General features: G+C 43.2%; 1 long non-coding RNA gene across 4 annotated transcripts in view; it reads right to left on the reverse strand.

The window, feature by feature from the left end:
• The window catches only part of LOC115571359 (uncharacterized), a 64,990-nt gene that overhangs the window by 15,057 nt on the left and 29,982 nt on the right, over nucleotides 1-19,951 (reverse strand). For 2 of the 4 annotated variants that reach the window (XR_003981908.1, XR_003981911.1), the window contains one exon: nucleotides 8,002-8,421. The exons of 1 other annotated variant lie outside the window; for it this stretch is intronic. This is a non-coding gene — a long non-coding RNA (uncharacterized LOC115571359). Of the gene's footprint in view, nucleotides 1-8,001; nucleotides 8,422-15,255; nucleotides 15,575-19,951 lie in introns of those variants that run through there. One more of the 4 variants, XR_003981910.1, reaches the window with a different exon arrangement.

Consider the following 19,951-nt stretch of genomic DNA (forward strand, 5'->3'; position numbering starts at 1 on the left):
CCAAATGCTTTTTAAGTTGTTCTTTTTTTTTTAAGTCAAGTTCAAGATAAAATGCTGCCTTCAGATATTTGGGAGGTTTCTACCAGGTAATACCTGATGGAGCGGAGGGAGGGGACTGCTAACTAAAAGTGGACAGGAAGAATCTATATCCACTGGAAACGTCTCAACAAAAATATCTTTTGTTACCACAAACACAGCTGGAATCACCTGATGTCTCATCAAAAATCAGGCATCAAGAACAATATCTTGTTTTCTTGCCACAAACAGCTGGAAGTCTCAATAAATGATCTATTGTGTCGCCAAAATCACAGCTAGAAAATGTCGAAAATTGTTGCCATAAACATCAGAAATCTCTATTATCAGTCTTATAAATGTAATTTCAGAAACTCTTTAACAATAGTTGCTTTGTGCATTTGTTGAATGATTATATTCTAAATGAATCTGAATGTTTTAAACCTTTTCATGCTTTCAGATTTACTGTGTTGCATCTTGAGAGCTGCTCTCCTGAGAGGCTGCAGATCCGCCTGAGACCCGGTGCTGCTTTTGTCCACCAGCCCAGCGAGACTCCCCGAGGACCCGGCAGTGAACAGTGTGACAGTCTGCCAGCCGCTGAGATGGAAAACACCAGGGAGCAGCGCTTTAACAGCCTCCACCGACATGACGTCGCCTCCTCTCAGCCTGGATTACTGTCCTTTCACAGAAACCTTCTCAGAGTTACAGTAGTGATGGAGAATAACCCTCATCAGCCCGGTGTCGGCTCAAAGTGTTTGAAGCCAGTGAGACGGACCTCTGAAGTGTTTCTACTGTCGTTTCTGAGTCAGCTGACGGCCAACATCACAACACAAACAGACCCAACGAGGGAATATACAGGAGGGAAAGGTGATAACGTGAGAGAATAAAGATGTAAATAAAAAACAGATTGATGTTCCAACAGTCTGAACTCTGCTGGCACCAAACAGCACCAAGTGTGAATCATCTAAAACAAGAGCTTTGTTTGGTGCAAGAACATAATAACCTGCGAACACATAATAACCTGCGAACACAAGGGATTGTGGGTAGAGAGATGTTTATGTCTCACACTTGAAGAGCCGAGCAGGACAAAGAATAATCCATCAACACCGATCGCCAGGATAAATGTTGGGAATGGACATTTCTGCTGTCACCAATCAATCCAAACATGACATTTCTTTTATTTTACAACTTTAAGTTCCTTTAGGTTCAGTTCTATTTTTTTGGCTTCTATTCGAGGCACAAAAACTAGCTTTTTAAATCACAAGTCAGGGATTAGCAGTCGATGGCTGTCAGCTACAGGCGATGGCATCATTCATCAGCCCGACGCCCCTGAAAACATCCAACATCAACAAAAATTGATGTTTTGTTTTTTTCACCACGAGGCTGGTGGCTTCTAGTTGTGGCTCCACAAACACAAATGTCAAGTTGTTCCCCCTAAAACATCCAGTTCTCTTGCTACAAACAAGGTGGGAAACATCTACAAAACTTAATTCTGAGTCCAGAGTTAATCTTCTATTCAGCCACTTCTTGAGTCTGATTTGTATTATGAGCCAAATACAAGCTGCTACTGAGTCATGTGACTTTTGTTCCAGTGTGAAGCTAAATGAAGCAGAGAGAGGAATGAAGAAGAGGTCCATGTTTCCACTGTGTTTCAGGTGTGATCACACTCTGTGACACTGACAACAACTACCGTCTCACTGTCTTCTTCACCTGCTAATTGTGTGATTCTGTTTATGAACTCTTCCTCTTCTAAGCTGATTAACAGGTGGAGAGAGTTGGTTTCCATTTGAGGTGCATGACAAAAGGAAACGACTCCGACAGAGCGGAGCAGCAAAGAAAAGCCCAGAGGGTCAGAGTCTGTGGAAGCTCAGCGCAGCGCCTGCTGTGAAGTAATGGAGAGAACACAAACACTCCTGACGCTCTGCACACTGATAAACTTCACACCGTCGCTGCTGGATGAAACACTGCTGGGATGTTTTATTCACTCACATTATTTCCCTGATATGAAGATACAGTCATTAAGAGGTTTTCAGAGGCTCAGCAGAGTTCATCACTTCAGCTAAAGTGTACATTTACCCTGAATGAAGAAGGCAAGCTGGAAGAACAGCCAGATCTGTCTGAAGCTACAGTCCTCACTCGTGTTCAGGACAAAATAACAGTTCTAACATCACCTCACCAGGCAGCTGGATGCATGACATCACCTGATCCCAGATCATCTTGCCAGACTTATAGTTATGAACACAGTGGTTGACCCGATCAGCGTCCAATCAGAGGACGTACAGGCAGCAACAGGCGTGGTTTAGGTGTGACGACCAGAAAGAGAACAGCTGTTTGTATGAAAACAACAGCAGCAAGAGCGACACTGAAGGTTTTTCTCAACTAAAAAGATGCTTCTACTGACTCTGCTGGTGGAAGTGCTGCTATACAGATGGTTCGTCCAATCACCTGCCAAATATTTGTTGAAAGTAGGGGTGGTGAAAAAAAAAATCGATTAACGATTAATCGCAATTATAATATTGACGATTATGAATCGATTATTACATTTCCAAAAATCGATTAAAAAAAATTAAAAAAATTATTTTTTTGAAATAGTAATACAAACTGGAGTCGTCCTCTTACTGGCTTCCGCTACATGGTCCACAGTCTGGAGCAGAGATATGTTATTCCATCCCGGAGCTTTTTCACACTTAAATCGATTCTAAATCTTTACAAGGAGACAAACCTTTCTGTGCAAGAGTCCCTCAACTCTGCTCACAGGGTAGCAATAACCTGCGATGCCTGGACATCCAGAGCTACAGTCTCATATGTGATCGTTACAGCTCATTATGTCAGCAGTTAATGGAAGCTAATGTCCTACGTACTTCAGACGGAAGCTATGGATGATAGCCACACAAGCGCAAATATGTGTGAGTTTCTCAAAGCAATGGCAGACGAGTGGGGAACAGAGAAACACGCCCTGGTTCTCGTCACCAACAATGCTTCTAACATGAGTCCAGCTGCTGAGCTTGGCAACTTTCTTTTAACAGTGAAACACTACATTTGGAACAAAGTAAAAAATAATTATTTTGATATTACAGTTACACTATACAACACTGAAGGTGCTGTGAGGTGTTACTCAAAAGATACGTTAAATAATTCAGCAGCTGACTGATGTTAAATGGAAGATCAATAATCGTTAATAATCGAAAATCGATTTGTAATCGAATCGAGACTTCAATAATCAGAATCGAATCGGGAAATTGGGCCGATTAACCACCCCTAGTTGAAAGTGTCGTCTCTTTTCAAACAGTTCCCAGCGGCACCTTTTCAGACGGTTCCCTGAAACCAAAACTGGGACGTCAGGTTATCAAAATTATGAATTTCAATCAGAATCCAACATTCATGGATCACCAAAGACATCAGGCTTCATCCTCTGGGGATCATGATTTAAATGTATCAATTTAGTAACATGACATCCCGGTTTTGGTTTCACAGAATCATCTGGATAGTCGCCGCCATCGCTGGCAGGTGATGAGACGAAACATCCGTCCATCTCGTCTTCAGACAGATCCACCAGTTCTTCTTCTGCCTTATTCATTCTGGGTAAATTCACCCGCATTAAACTAAACAAATATGTCGAAGTGATGAATCTCCCATCAGACGAGAAGCAACAGATTCCTGGTCAGTGTCTCTCTTAAATACTTTCAGGTCTGTTGTCAGTTCACTTTGAAGGACTAACATCCTAGCTGCCATGCTATTGCTAGCTTGATCAGTTGGCTTAATGATTTATTTCTTTGTCTTTGCTGTTCCTCGTTTCTTTTGACCAATCCACTCCCTCCATGCTGCTCGGTGCCACGTCTGCATGAATAATCCTCCCTGACCTCTCCCCGTGTTCACCTCTGCCTCCATCAGCAGTCTCCCTGAGCTCAGATCTTAAAACTACTCGTCTCTCCTTCCGAGTGCACATCCTCTCGAGTCTCATCTCATCCACTGGCAGTCGATTTCAGCAGGTTAACAGCCAGCGCTGCAGGACGACGACGCCTCGGAGAGAAGACGTGAAGCTGAAATGAGGCTGATTCACAAAGTATTGAATGCAGTAAAAATCCAACAACCTGTAGTATTTTGTCTGGAGGGCGATCAGCGAGGAATTACTTGTTTCTTTCTCCTCTTCCTTCACACACACACACACAAAGACTCCACTCGGCCAACGGTGAGAGTGAACGGCTTTTTATAAAATTGCTTTTTATCGCTCAAAGAGCTGAGCAGCAGCTCGGTGTGACGTTCAGGAGCATTAGAGGAGAGATGCAAAGAGCTAAAATCATGGCGCTATTGACGGAGAAAAGCTGCCGGCCGCTTTGTCGCATTGTTCTCCGCCGAATCAATCTGAGCGCTATTGAAGGGGAGCTGCATAGAAAGAGGCGAAAAGGAGAACACTGGATGAAAAAGGAGAAACAAAAGGACAGAAAGAATCGCTTAGATGACAAGTGTTGTTCTGCTTCAGGGGAGGAAAGAACAGAAACACTTATGTTCTTCTGCAGCTGTTTGCTGGAAGTTCAGTGGTAAACACAGCGAGTGTTGTTTGGTGTCCGACAGCTGAAAAACACGGCTTTGTTTTGCTGCTGTTCAGATTCTGATTTTTTTCGGAGCTTTTGATCTTCAAGTTTTATGTTAATAAAACATTAAAAATGTGTTACTGCAGTAACAGCTGTACTAAAACAGAAGGAGTCTCACAAAAGCAACCGCACTGTTTCTCCCAACATGTTTCTGCTACAGACTTCTGGTCAAACGAGCAGCCAGGAAAACAAACATGTCAGCTGGTCGATCTGTCCACTGTTGACTGATGCATCTCAACAACTACTGGATGGACCGACATGAAATTTGGTTTAGATTTGGTTTTTACACCTTTTTATCATCCATCTTGATCCTGAGTAGACAGCTCGTATATTAGTTAACCTGCATCTGAGTTACCACTTGTGATCAGATGTCACTTCAGCACAATATTCAAATAAACATGGCCGTCACTGTCAGACACAATTTCACTTCATGTAGAACATTTGCTGAATTTACAAGAACGCTCCAATTATTTCACATTTGTTGTCCTTCTTCTCTTTTTTCTTCTTCCTTATCTTCTTCTCCTTTTTGTCATCCTTCTTCTCTGTTTCTTCCTCCTCGTCATCGTCTTCCTTCTCCTTGTCTTCTTCTTCTTCACTGTTAGAAGGATGTGGTCACACGTGGCCCACACCACCTCTGAATGTGGTCTATGTGATCGGAGGTGCATAACATCCCTCACCGATTTGAAGGAGGCATTTCAACAGAAATGGTTTATTTATCGCTCATACTGAAGTGAGTTTGTTCATTATTCTGTCTGTGGCTCGCAGGATAGCTTCTCCACTAACAGACACAGGATCCAGCTCGGTTCTGGTTCCTTGGGGATCGCAGCACCTCGATGACGTCATCACGGATGCAGCTAAACCCGTTTTATTCCTCACAGACCTCCGTCTCTCACCTTCACAGCAATTCATGTTCAAATCCCAGCAGGAAGAAGTAAAACACCGCCGCTCTCCTCCTCCTCCTCCTCCTCCTCCTCAGTTCCTTCCATCAGCCTTTGATAACACAGAACAACACAAGCTCTCCTCCTGTCTTTGTATTCAAGGAGGTTCTTATATCTTAGCTACTGTAACTCTCGAGGACTTCTTCTTTTGTCTCTGGCGCCGTCTACTTTATTTGTGACTCGAGCAGTCTTCAGCGTTAAGACACCCTCATTACAATTCGGATCTCCAGAGTGTCAGAATCACTTCATCTGTCCAGACAGATTTTGGAGAGCTTACAGCTGGATTAAGTAGGATTTCTTCCTGTCTCAAGCACAAAACAGCTTGACTGTATACACAGAGGAGTCTCAATAACTCGTCACCATCAGCCTCGCAGAGGAACATCTGAACTCTGAACTTCCTCTGATCTCCAAATGATGAAATGTGCCACGTATGAAGGATCAAATATCCATGAAACAGCAGATATGAAATGTTACAAAGGTGCAGCGGAGGACCTTTGGCTTTCACCCCCATGCTTCGGAAAATCCACCCAGAGTCTATTTTTCCTGGAAGAGGACAGAAGCTACGTCAGCTGCACGGAGCATGTCGAGCCAAGCAGGAAGTCAGACAATGGAACTGCAGAGCATCTGGTCAATTTTCAAAATAAACCCTGTGCAGACTCTACAGGACAAACATGAACAATAAACACATAACAGACAGAAGATGACACCATTTCACTTTGTAGCCTCCTGATTCATGCAACAATCATGAAAGATGATGAAATACACAATCTGAGCAACTACACGAGGCAGGCCGACACTCCGCCTCTGAATCCTCCCTGTGGAGTATGAAGCTGCGTGGAGGATGTAGTAAAGTCCTCCTGTGCACCTCCCTGTGGCAGCTCTCCACCTACGTCCAACTGGAAGTATGGACGACTTATTCTAATAAAAAATCAGAACTCCAGTTCCTTCTGAGAAGAAAATCACCAGCACCTCATGCTCGTCTGTTGCGACGATCGATGTCCAATTCTAAGCTCCCACTGAGGCTCCAGTCTGAAAGCTTCACCACCATCCACTAGGTTTCAAACTGGTCCTTGATCAGTTACCCATGAACTCCATAAACCTTCAAGGACGTTATAGCAGATCCACTGCAGCAGTGACTGCAGTCCTTCAGCACACACAGTCAAACACTCACACAGGTGACACAAACAGCTGTTTAGCTGACCGTGTTAAACACTCCAACAAGTGCTGAAGCATCAAACCTCTCAGTGTCTCTCCTGGTCGGTGATGGAGTTCAGAGTTTGAAGGTTTAAAGAAGACATTTGTCTGTCTAATGTCGTGTGTGTCAAGTCAGATGCGACTGAGATGGCCTTTTAATGGTCTGCTGTCAATTAGAGGCAGCCAGAGAGGAACTATTGGCCCCCTGGGGCAGGAGGAGGAGCAGCAGGGATGGAGGGATGGAGGGATGGAGGGAGGAAGCCAAAGCACGGATGGAGAGATGAGGAGGAAGAGAAGCTGAGGTAAGAAAGATTCAATGTAAAGCCGCAGTAAATGGACAACCTGAGACATGACATTTCAAACTGCTATGAAAGAGCCATTTCAGAACAACCGGTGTGACGGTGGGGAAGCTGTCTCACCTCGCTGCTGATGGTTTGTGCAGTGTGGAGGCTGTTTGGTAGTCGTGGTGACGGGAGGTTCAAGAACTTTAAACCGTTTCAGCACCAGTCTCGTTTATATTTGGTTACTTAATCATGATTAAAGGGTTACTACGCGCTTTGCTTTCTGCTTGTGTTGCTTTCTGGTTTTGTTATCTAGACTATAATGTACAATTTACTATTTTATCAGCTGTACAGTTGGGTAACGAACTAAAACTGCCTTGAAACCATCGACAGTGTCTTTCAGCACCAAGTTTCAGTCGCTAAGGAGTTAATCTCATCAGCATCAGTGAGCCAATAATCATGCAGCATGCTTGTTGGGCCAGGATCTAACAGTGCTGGTGATTGGATGTCTCAAAATTTTTTTTAGGAGATGTCCGGACATCTTACAACAGGATATATTTGTCTAGACAGCAAGACATTTTTCACCCGTGTCAGTGTTGATAAAACCAGATGTTTAAAGGAAGACATGGGCCCATAATCCAGCTGTGTTCGTGGAGACAGAACCAAATATTCAAAGTTTAAACATGAACTTGAGTGATTTTTGTTTCAACAGATCGGTGGTTCACAGCGACGCACATTTCCAACACTATGTTTTGGTTGTGATTTAAGCTTCCATGTGTCCTAAATTACTTCAAAGGAATACAGATTTTCCTACATTTAGCACTTCTTGAGTTCGGCTGGTGTAGATTTGCACCTGGCAGCAACAGAAAGCGGCAGAGCCAAACTACATCAGCTTTCAGCCGACAAACAGCTCTTTCACTGAGCTTTATTATGTGAACCTTCTCTCCTCTCTGTCCTCTTGGAGGCCACTTAAGTCACAGCTCATTCAATGACTCAGTTTGTACTTTATTTGACACAGAGGCAGAGAAGATGAGGTCACACAGGTCGCAGACTGACTCTCGCTGAAGCAGCAGGAAGCCTCCCATTTGAAACTTTAACAGCCATTTTGAAAAAAGAAAAAGCAGTTATAATGAGGCGGGCTGTTGTTTTCAGTGGATGTCAACGGTCCATCATCTCTGAGGCCGATTCCCACAACAACAGCTGCAGCCACACACGGAGCTCGGAGTAATTACAGAGTCTGTCTGTAGAAATGTCTCTCTCTCAATTAGTGTGGCGAGGTGGTGTTATGGTGCCAATTATGATCAAGTTCATTAGCATGTGGTCAGTTTTCACAGGAGTATTTCCACACGAGGAGCGACATCCTGCCTCACACTCTGATCGAGGCGTCTGGTTTGTACATCAAACCTGTGACAGGGAAGAAAAACATTGTGTTTTATTGAACTGTGTTGTTATTCAGGTGTTTTATAGAGAACTTTTCTGTGCAAACCACATGAACTGCTGAGGAGCTTCATCTCTGAAACAGAAGAGAAATCCCTCTTTCAAAGTTTCTAAATTGAGAGTGACGCTGATTTCCAACACGTCATCCATCGATTCAGCAGTGATGCCTGAAACAAACCGTCTCCAGGTCGGAACATTATCCTCCAACAACAAATCTGCTCCAGAACGACCGATAGCAGGTTATTCTCCACTGTTTCTTACACTATTCTCTGCATGAAGTTCTATGGCAGAATGAAATCAGAGAACAATTCATTCTGATGTGCCTTTGAGCAAAGTCTAGTGGCTTATATAGATACATATTTCAGCATAAGGTTGGTTTACGGCAAAACTGAACCAAAGCAGAAGCTTAAAATGAAAAGTCAAATCTAATCGGGGTGCGTTCAGGTGCAGTACTGACTGTAGGTCACCTGCTTTTATAGGGCCCTATAAAATCTGTTTTATTTATTCCCAAATTCCGTTTTTCCGTTTTAATTTTGGGAATTCCGTTTTTTCCGTTTTAATTTTTGGGAATCCTGATTTACTCTTATTATACTACCAAAAACAGTGTGTTTTCATGTAAATGACTAAAATGTATACAAATTAAATAGAAATGACCTTAAAATAATTGAGGTGACAAACATATTTCCTCAGTACTGTACCGTACAGTACAGTAAAGTGCATCAAAAACATTTTTACTTCATCATGTCTTCATACAGTAGTATATTTTGTGTTTGTATGGGTTTCATTGAATAAAAACATGGTCAGCTCTCAGGCAGATCCAGAAAAGCCTCCCAGCCCAGGCAGAGTCAGCTAACAGGGCTGTGGCTAACGGGGCTAGCTAGCTAACAGCAGCTACTGTTAGCAGCAGGTAACAGTCACTCTGGTATTATATGCTGATAATATGAATCGGACAGGTGGCTAACTCTGACTTATTACACCTTTAATTATGATTTCTCAGGTCTGCTTGTTTGTAAAACAACAGTTCACCTGACACATACAAGTCGTTCGGGAGCTGCTCGGTTCTGTACTGACGGGTAAATTTCAAGTTTCTCAGCTTTTTCGCCGACGCAGACGGAGCCGTGAGCTGCCGCTTCACCATGCTTACATTTTTTGGACGGGGGAGCTCAGTCTGTGGGGAGGGGGGCGGCCGCGACTTGTTGTGCCACCCAGATTTGGTTCCCCCCGTGCAGTTTTCCCCAGACAAACGTTCCTCTTCCACACGAGAACAACATTTCAGTGAAATTATGTCAAATTCCGAGATATTCCGCGTTAAAAAGTAGATTCCGTTTTAATCGGCCAATTCCGCAATTCCGTGATCGCGGAAATCATAGGGCCCTACTTTTAGATCCCAACACACCATCACTGTAGTCAGGTGGCTGACATGGAAAGAAATCGACTTTAAGCATAAAAATACACGTTGGGTGGCTGTTAATTATAAAAGTTATAATCAGAATGAACTGAAAATTGCAGCCTTTCCAGCCATCATCCAAATACCAATGATTAATGATTCAAACACAGTATTTATCATCAGGCAGGCCAACAATACGACAAACGCTTTAATAGAGTCTCACAGTCAGAAACACTGGATTTCATTCTGGCGCTTCAGATGACGTGACACTGTCTTTCTACCATGACAGCACTGTCCGTCAGCGCCACAGTGACGTGGTCATGATGAACGCCACATGTCGCACCTTTAACCCCGCCCCCCCTCCTCCTGTGGGAGCCGTGTGGTCGGACCCGACACATTATCCTCTCACAGAACTTCTCAATGTGATAGATTAACTCTGCTGACTGAGGCCGAGGATGACGAGCCGGCCACAAAACCCAATTATACTGACTGTGTGTGTGTGTGTGTGTGTGTGTGTGTGTGTCAAAGCTTGTCAGATATAATTACCCATGCCGAGGACTGTTGGCTGGATCACTCAGAGCAAAGTTACATGATTATAAATCACACTGGTAATTTCAGTCTATTTTAATAAGTGCTCTCTGTGACAGGCCTATTACTCTCTCTCACTCCTCCATGTCCGACTTTATTTCTCTTTCCTTTTTTTTACGTCTTCCTGCTCTTAGTCTCATCAACCGCGATAACTCGAGAGGTCGAGGATCTACAGCACCTCACACAACAGAGGCAGAGCTGAGGAGTCCAATAAAGGGTCTGAAACTCAGTACAACACTCTTTTCTCAGTTCGGGTCAGGAACCATATTCTTCATGTTTAAGGATCAGGAATAATACCAAGGAGGACTGTTAACTAAGTGATCTGACTAGCTAACAGCAGCTAGCTACAGTTAGCAATTAACCTGCTGTTAGGCTTTGGAAAATAACAAAATGCGTATTTTAAAAATGGTGGAAACCTATATGATCTGATTCAGGCACAGATGGTAACTCTTTTAAAGTTCAATTCACATGAAGTTTAACCTCTTTTGCAGACTTCCCTTTCCCAGAAGCATCGGCGGCGAGCTAAAGGAACGTTCCATCACCTCGAGTAATCACTGGAAACATTTGTTCCAATGGTCCGATTGTTTCTAGAGATTTTAATTCAGAATTCTTACATGTCGTACTTTTAACTTCACTTCTTCCTGTGTCTGAAAAACTGAGGACTGAAACTAAATAAAAAGTAGAGACAGTTGTACCAGTAGTTATTACTGGTGTTTACACATCCCTCTTTCTTACCATCAACTTTTTAAATGTCTCGGTCTCGTCTGCATTTTTACTCACAAGAAGGACTCTGGAATGCACCAAGACCACTGTGTTAAATAACTGTTCAATACAGACTGTAATATTGTGTTTTCAGTGGGAAGAAAGAGTCATCCAGAGAACCTGATGCTTGCAGGTCGATAGTAAAAACATGGAAAGGTACTGTTGAATAGAACGGTTCTGGCCAGGCTCACATACAGGAGTACTGGGCTGATCCGGGAGCTTGGTAGGTACCTTTTGTCGGCACAGATGTATCAGGGAGGGAAGATGAGTCTTCATCTGTCTTCTGTGGGTTGTTTTATATGAATGTGGATCAGGTCAGTTTAAGGAGTGGCCGTGGTTTGCATGCTCCAGATTTTATTGTTTATCAGGCAGCGTGGGGCTCGCAGTGGTCTCGGTCTTTGACTCGGTCATTTCCTGCCTTGGTGTTGGTCTCGATACGATCGGGTCTTGGCTCACGGCTTTATCATGATAATGAAAGTATTAATAATGTTTAAAATACAGATAGTTTCCAGTGTTGATTGTCTGCTTGCATCTGTGTATCTCGGATCCTCAAGACAGGTTGTAAAAGTGGTTCATTTCTGCATCCTGCAGGAAAAATCCTGTACTGCTTCACTGGAAAACAAGACTGAAGCTCAAACCGAAAAGCCAGAGAGTCTGTCAGGTTTCCTGGCCATAAAAATTCAAACATACTCCCCTGAAGGCCTTTTGACTTCATTCTCTCTCAGGTTACAAAACCAGGTCTTTGTGTGTTGAAGTACGACATTTCTTCTTGTTTTGCTCTTTATTTTGTTGTTTGTGTCCCTGTGAAGATTGACAACAAAATGAAATATTTCATTTCTAAGAGAAAACGACTATAAACTGGAAGAGATGACAGGTGACAAATAGATGGAAACAAACAGCAGCAGACACAAATCCAAGGAGAGAAACATGACAAGTAATCTGTGAGATATACGGTGAAGATAAATATGTTGAGAAGAGACATCAGAGAATGACTCTGAGGGAGACGGATCAGGATAAAAATTTAAGACAACAAGTATATAACCAAGAAGCAGAAACAGAAGTAAAGAGAAGATGGATAGAAACAGAAAGTGTGAACAGACAGAAAGAGACGGAGAGAGAGAGTGAAAGCAGCAGCAGAAAAAGATCAAAAGAGAAGGTGGAAAAGAGGCCGAGAGGATTTCCATTTACTTCACCGAGGATGTGATTAAGGTTGCTGTGGTGATGCTTGCTGTAACCACGGCAACAGAGATTGTAGGTAGCTGCGCCGCAGTCCATGCTAAGAACCAACAATGTGATTTTGTGCCTGGATGTCAGAGGATGACAGACGGAGACGCACAAAACCAAAGAAAGTTGACAAACTACAGACTGTGATCATCTGACAGCACAGAGATGATGATATATTTAATATTTTACAGTCTCATCAACTTCATTTATACTTATAAATATGTGCTTATTCTGGATTTGAGCACAGCAGCGTGTTTCAAACAAGGTGGGACGGAAGCAAAGAAACACCAGGAACATCGAGGAAGGCTCATTTGTTTCACTTGTTTGTCTTCTTCTTCCTGTTTATTAGCCGATCACTTTCGAACTGCAAAGCTTCATTCTGACACAAACTGTATCAGGGTGTGAAGTGTCATGAGAGCAGTTTGGCTTCTTGTTATCATCCTCATTTGTCAACTGTAGTTTCATGTATACTGACAAAATTTCCCCGATTAATAATCTGCATCCCTACTTTTTTCTGCTTTCATTTAAGTTTTGCTCAACATCCAAACTTTTTTTCTTTAATCAGGGTTGTAACTTCAAAGTCTTTATCTATGACATTCGTGTTCCTACTTTGAACTGGAGCTGCAACAATTAGTCGACTAATCGACCAGTCAGCTGAAAGAAAAGCAGTGTCTTTTTTAAATGTGAGGATTTTCATCGCTAACAGTAAATTAAGAATCTTTGTGTTTTTTGGACAATTGGTTGGAGAAAAAGAAGCGATTTGAAGGCGACACTTTGTGTAGACTAATTGATAATTACAATAACTAGTGCATTGCCCATAGGAAGTATGTATTCCTATGGAAAAGTAGGAGGTTTTCATGGATGCCAAAATGAGGTGGTGTTTGAAGATGGGACGTCAGGGACATTTAGGTTTGTTGTGAAATGTGTAGATTGATTGATAACTATTGTGTTTTCATATATTTTGGCTTTTAGCAAGGACACTGTAGGGAGTTGAACCCCATTCCACTAATGTGAGAGTACCACTACTGGTGCCTTTTGATTTTTTAGCCATTGGGAAAAAGCAAAAACATTAGCCAGCTGCTAGCAATCCCATCAGATGAACGTTAGCAACGCACCAGACATGCTAGCAAGAAGATAAACCAAGCAAAATGCGATCGTGCAACTAATAAGAAAAACCGCACGTTGAAAACTTCATCATAAACACCAAAGGAGGAGCGTCCTGCCCACAGGAACATCCACGATTCTGATTCCAGTTTGTTGTCCTCGCGTATCTCTCGCATACCAGTGTTCTGTGCAAGTATCCGATTCCATTTCACGTTTGTTGTGTTTCTCGATTCACCTTTGTTGTGTTTCTTTGTTCACGTTTGTTGTGTTTCTCACATATATCTCCACTCAGAGCAGCTTGTTTCTTGAGGTGTGTCGTGGGGATGGGCTCTTACACTATTACACTTCTCTTGCAACTTTTCCGCGACATTCGTCATAAAGGGCAGGCAGAGCGCACAGGTGGAGATGGAAGTGTTCGCTGCATTTACAGCACAAGACACGGCGTGCAGCAGAATGATCGTTTTATTACGATTATCTTGTTTTCTTGATCGAGGAAAGCCAAAATCGAAATTGAAATTCAATTAATCGCCCAGCCCTAGTATCAGGAGCTGCCAGAATCAACAAAAAGTCAAAGTTTGTGGTCGCAGCTTTTATATATTTACCAATGAATAAGCAGTAGCGATGTGAGCGCTGTGGTCGGTGCAGTTTTTCATGTTTCCATCTGAGATGACATCAGCAGCAGAGCCAGCCGCTCCTTTCAGCGTCCCATCAGACGAGCGGATCAATCAGGAGGAAGAGTGATACATTCATGTGGAGACACCTGTGGTTTCCTCGTCTCCCTGAAGGAACATTTCAGTAAACGTCACCGAAATGTCTCCATCATGGTAACACAGTACGGAGAGTGAAGCGCAGACCGTGATGGTCGTCACACATTCAGATTGCTCTCTCTTCAGCAGAGCTGTCAGAGCCAATGATAGGTTGTTTTGATGACCAGCACATCCCGCAAACATGCCGGGCAGGAAACAGCATCACAGGATATTAACATGGAGGCAATTTTCTCTGGAGGATACATGCAGGTGATGACGCTGCCACTCAGCAGAGGAGACGGGCAATTTAGGTAAAGTTTGTCAGGGCTGAGTGGAGAGAGGGAAGAAAGGTGAGGACGATGACCACACAGAAACTTCACAGCAGAGAGAAGAAGTGCTAGGCCGTCTCATTAGAGAACTGGGAACTGCAAACACCTCGAAACCGCAAGGGATTGTGGGTAGACAGAGGTGAAGCAGACCAAAATGAACTCTGGGTTTAATGACTTTCATGGTAGGAACACCACATCATGCAGAGCTGAAGAAACAGGAAGTGAAATCATGTTCTGAACTGAGATTTGACAAGATTCCAGCCATTAACTTCAAGTCGGGTCGACTTTTATCCGTCTGCTGATATTTCACAACAGTGCAGCAGCCAAACAGCTACACAGTCGACTGTTCCAGACTCACAGCGACTCACTCTGAAGTCACATATAGGTGCCTGTGTAGGTAATCATATCAGATAATTGAATCATTTGCCCCGCATCATCAAGCCCGTGTGCCCCTGCGGCCTCGTCCCCCCGGAGCTGCAGCACCGCGGCATGTTTCAATTTTCCAACGTCAACAGCCCGGCCCGATGCTATCAGACGGGGAGGCAGGCGGTGATATCAAAAGATATTTTTAATGTCATTTCAAAGAGATTGTAGGTGGTGGAAGGAAGAGAGGGCTTCTATGAAAGCTCAGTCAGGACTTGAACAAATGACACAAAGTTTATTGCTGTAAAGTTTTAATTAGGTCTGTCTGAGGGGGATTACTATCAGAGGAAAACGTGGAGGTTTGATTTCTATCAGTGATGCGAAAATGTTCGCTGCAATTACCAGTTTGGAGATGTATAGCTGCTCCAGACCCTCACAGACTGCTGTGGAGGCAGGATGTACAGTAGGAGCCCAAATAGGAGGCACTTAAACAAAAATTACAGCACAGAGTTGCCCATCGATCCAACAGCAGCAGCCCTGACAGCGGAGCAGAGAGCCGGCTGAAACACAGTCGATTTCTTGGTCCGGTAACGATCACTCCCACAAGGATGCAAGAGCTGTAATAACCACAAATAACATTGTTTGCAGGGGACTGGATTCAATGAAGTGCAGCAGTGAAAGTGACCTCAGCTGACCTTGCTCAGTAAAAACCAGACTGTACGGACGGGCTCTTTTGTGAGTGTGTTGAAGAGAAGGGAGACGGACTGGAAATGATGCTCGCTGGGCAAAGGTTTTCTGGAGCACTGAGCTTTTCTGACTGCTGGTCAGTGTCACTGCAGTGTTTCCACTCAAAGTCTCTCTGGACAGGAAATGTGTTAACAAATGAGAAACTTGATCTGTAGAACAAGAGAGTCCCAGTGAAATCTGGCGCTATTTTGGCTAAGCTACAAAGCTAAAACACAAAGCTCACCTTGTCAGTCGCAGGCTAAATAAACTGAATCAATACATTATTTGTCTCTCTTCCCTCATCTGCACGAGGAGCAGCTGATTACAGGATCATAGTAGTTATTCAAGTCATCTGGTGAAAAATGTCAGCATTTTCCAGCATGGTGGAGCTCTTTCACAGTTCATACTGACTGATGTCGTGATCCGGAGATAAACATATCGTCCCAGTAGAAGAGAGCGCTACCAGACGAGGGTCGCATCATTTTGTCCTTTTACTTTTGCTCTCTGTATTCCTGTGAAATACTTCAACAACAAAGACACTGATGGGAAAACAAACCACGGAAAACAACCAGATTATTTCCGTTGTTTTCTTCTCTGGTGTGAAATCAAGGTGGAAGACATTGCTCGAGGAGACTCTGTTGTTTTTCTTTACGGGAACAAAAACTAATTTCAGTTTCAGAGTTTCAGAGAACAGCAGAAGGAGATAATGGCCTTGAACATATATATAGAGTCAGTATAAGACTGGTGGAAAAGTTAAACTGAAAGGGAAGAGTCCTGCGGTTCAATAGAGGGTTCACAATTCATCCTCGGCTTTCTGCTCTGAATTCTTTTCAGCTCTTTTCAAAAAGGTTACAGAGACATTGTCATGCACTATTCATGATGGAACGGACCATTGTGTGCCAGAGAAATGGTGAGAGTAAGTATAAAATGTATGTTTTTGTGGCTGTGACTAAGCGTGTGGCCGCTGGAAATTATGCTTTTGGCGGCGGCTGTTTGATGTCACAGCGTGATCTTCACCAACCATTAATATTTCAAAAGGAGCTTCACATCAACATTCAGCTTCTCTTTTCCATTTCTTACATTACACTCTTTCAATTTTCTCCTTGTTATTCATTCCATCCTTTATTCACTCAGTGTCTTTTTCCTTTCCTGTTTCCTTTTGTCATATTTTCTCTCATCTCTCTGGTGCAGACAAACCAGCAGATGAAGCTAAGTATGTATTCACACTGCAAACAAAACTGTAAAATTCCAAAAGGTCTGCATCCGACTAACGCGCCGGAATAAATGTTGACAATGTCTGCAAACCAGGGGAATGTTGAAACTTTTCTTTAGGTTTAATTTTCATTTTTTTTGTTGTGCAGGGTTCCAAATATTCAACAGAAACCAAGCAAAATAACGAAAATGACACCGACTTCCTCTCATTTAGCTTTAAGGTTGCCACGCAAACATGTTCATCAGAGCAGTGGAGAAAGTCTAAAAACACAAAGAAATTAGAGGTTGTCTAGAAACATGGCTGACCACTGTTCAGTTCATCTTTCCATCAAGTGTCCCATTGATAACTCGATCACAGTGAAAAGATCCCTCACTGTAAAATGTTCGGTTATGTCATGAAAACTGTGTTCATGGTATCAGATTTTCAAACTAAAACAGTCCAGTATTGGTCCAGTTTCTAACCAAGATGTTCAGTGAGGAGCAGAATTCATATACTGCCCTACCTGAACATATCATGACATAAATCCTTTTGGTTAAAGAAAAAGTGACACTTCCTGGTGTCTCTACTGGTGAAATACTTTTTAAAAGTCTTTTGAGGGCAGCACACCGAGGCGTCATGTGAAGCACATCAAACATCAGCGCCCACACAGCCTACTCAGCTCCAACACTTCAAACGCCCAAGAAAAGCAGACATGTTATCAAATGTGCTCCCCTGACTGATAGCTGGCCACCGGGACAGTCTGTGGGTGAAGTTCTCATTTAAGGTTGTTTATTTGTGTTTTTCTTGCACTTTGTTTGAAACAGAATTGTCGGATGAAACCAACATAATCGCCATTACAAACACGTCAGGGTTCTCCCCAGACGGTGGAACAACGGTGCTGCGCCGCTATACGGCTAGGTCAGCGCCGCTATACTCAACAATGTTAGCTGCTTTATAGCGGGTGTTTGTGGGCTGCCGCGGTTGACGGTGACGAGCGTCCGTTCGTCCGTCCATCTGTCCCCCGGTTGACGGCGACGAGCCCCCGGCTGACGGCGATGATCGAGCGAGCGTCCGCACCTCCCCCCCCCCGACTGACGGTGCGCCGCTATACAAAAAATTTCTGGGGAGAACCCTGCACGTGAAATTACATCTTTCATCTGCAGTTACATTTGTAGACAAAGTCACATTGAACCATCACAGAGACTTCAGGTGTGACTGTTCAGCAAGTGCAGATGTAGATGTGTTCATCTAAGTGTGAGGGTCCAGATGGAGGACGACATATGATTGAGAGTAAACTACAGTGTGTAAGATGCAAATACGCTGATGTCTCCAATCATCACTGCATGAACACGTATGAACAAGAACACAACACCGTCACAACACAAATGTCTGTTTTTTTCCAGGTGGCTCTTCAGGCTGTGAAACCTCTCGTCTGTCCGTCCTCTCGAGCACAGACAGCTCAGACATGTGAGGACAGACGACTGAGGGTAATATTTCCCCCCGGGGGAGTCACTGCCACAGATGACGCAGCGCCATCGACGTTCCTAATCTCTGTTCAACAGACATGAACGGCAGGTTGAGATAGCGCTCCGACCCGGCTGAGCTCTCCACTGAAATAAAGAGACACAGGCAGTCCCAGAGGAGGAAGATGAGGAGATGAAGACGTCCAGGTATGTCAGGAAAGGACATGTCAGCTGGCAGTGTTTCCACCATCCATATAAATCTGTTGATATCAGTATTACTTCAATTCAATTTATTGAAAAATGTCCACAAAAGCCTGACAAAGCAGCAGAATAAGTATATATTTACAATAATCAACGATGTTTAGGTTAAACATTTAACGTATGGACCTCAGTAGTGTTTTAATTTTTGCAAAGCGTCCGGACGTTTTTGGAATCAGCTTTTAGTAAAAAAACATGTATTTTGCATGTGTTTCACTTAAACATAGAATAATTTATCATAAATCATCTCACATGTCCGACCAGAGAGTGTGCTTATCCTGGATGAATTAATTATTTATTCATCCCACAGCTTTTCTTACGAGAACCGCCCTGCTCCACCTGATTGGTTGCCTCTGTTGGCTGCTACATCTGCGCTTTACTCAAACTGTTACCTCAGAGTGGTTCTGGTCATGTCGGGTCTTCAGCCTCCTCTGGAGCCGCTCTTGGCAGCCATATTGTCTCTGGGCTGGTTCGAGCAGGCGGCTCTTGTGTCAAGCCGCAGCTGAATAGGTTGGTGTGTTTACTGGGGAAACTACCACTCACAACCTGCCTTTCAAAGATAAACTGGCTTTGAGTTGATTTTATATAATCAACTTTTTGTTGGCGTACTTAATAAAACTTACATTTAGCCGTTTATAGCAGGCTGGAGCACCTTCATCTCCCATTATAGTTTTCATTTTAACACAGATTTACAATGCAGTTTTTGAATTTTTGAACATGAGTTGTGTTTCTGAACTGACCGGCCAAAGCGAAACAACTGACATGACTTTGAATCTAATGTTCAGTTTAAGGAAGTAATGTGCTCAGATAATGAAACTCTTTCGTCTCAGTCAGCAGTTAAATAAATGTGAAAGATATGGGAATTTTTATATAATTCAAATGTAACTGGAGTTTTCCAGCCGAGGGTTTCTTGTGCTGCTGTCATCTGATTAAATCACCAGTTTAAGGGATGTTAAAGCGTTTCTCTTCTTCCTCCGTATTCTCTCCATCAAAGCAGAGAGAAATGGGTCTGTTCCACAGGGAGAAAAACCACAAAGGAGTGGAAATATTCAAATCTCCTCATCCTTCCTTTATTTCCTTTTACTCATTTCCTCTACTCATCTTTCATTTCTTTTTCATTTATTTTAGCTCTCCTCGTTCTCTTACAAACTATTCCCATCTTTATTTCTCTCCCATCCTTCTCTTAGCTTCTGTTCTTCCTTTCCTTCACCATCTTTCCCTTCTCCTCTCCATCTCATCTTTTTTCCTTTACATCTCTACCTTCCCGTCTCGTCTCTTTACCTTTTCTTCCTCCCCACCTTTTATTCGACCATCCCCTCCCTCGTCGTCTCCCCCTCTCTCTCTCTCTCCTGATG

Source organism: Sparus aurata, chromosome 20, assembly GCF_900880675.1.
Source record: "Sparus aurata chromosome 20, fSpaAur1.1, whole genome shotgun sequence".
Classification (NCBI taxonomy): Eukaryota; Metazoa; Chordata; class Actinopteri; order Spariformes; family Sparidae; genus Sparus; species Sparus aurata.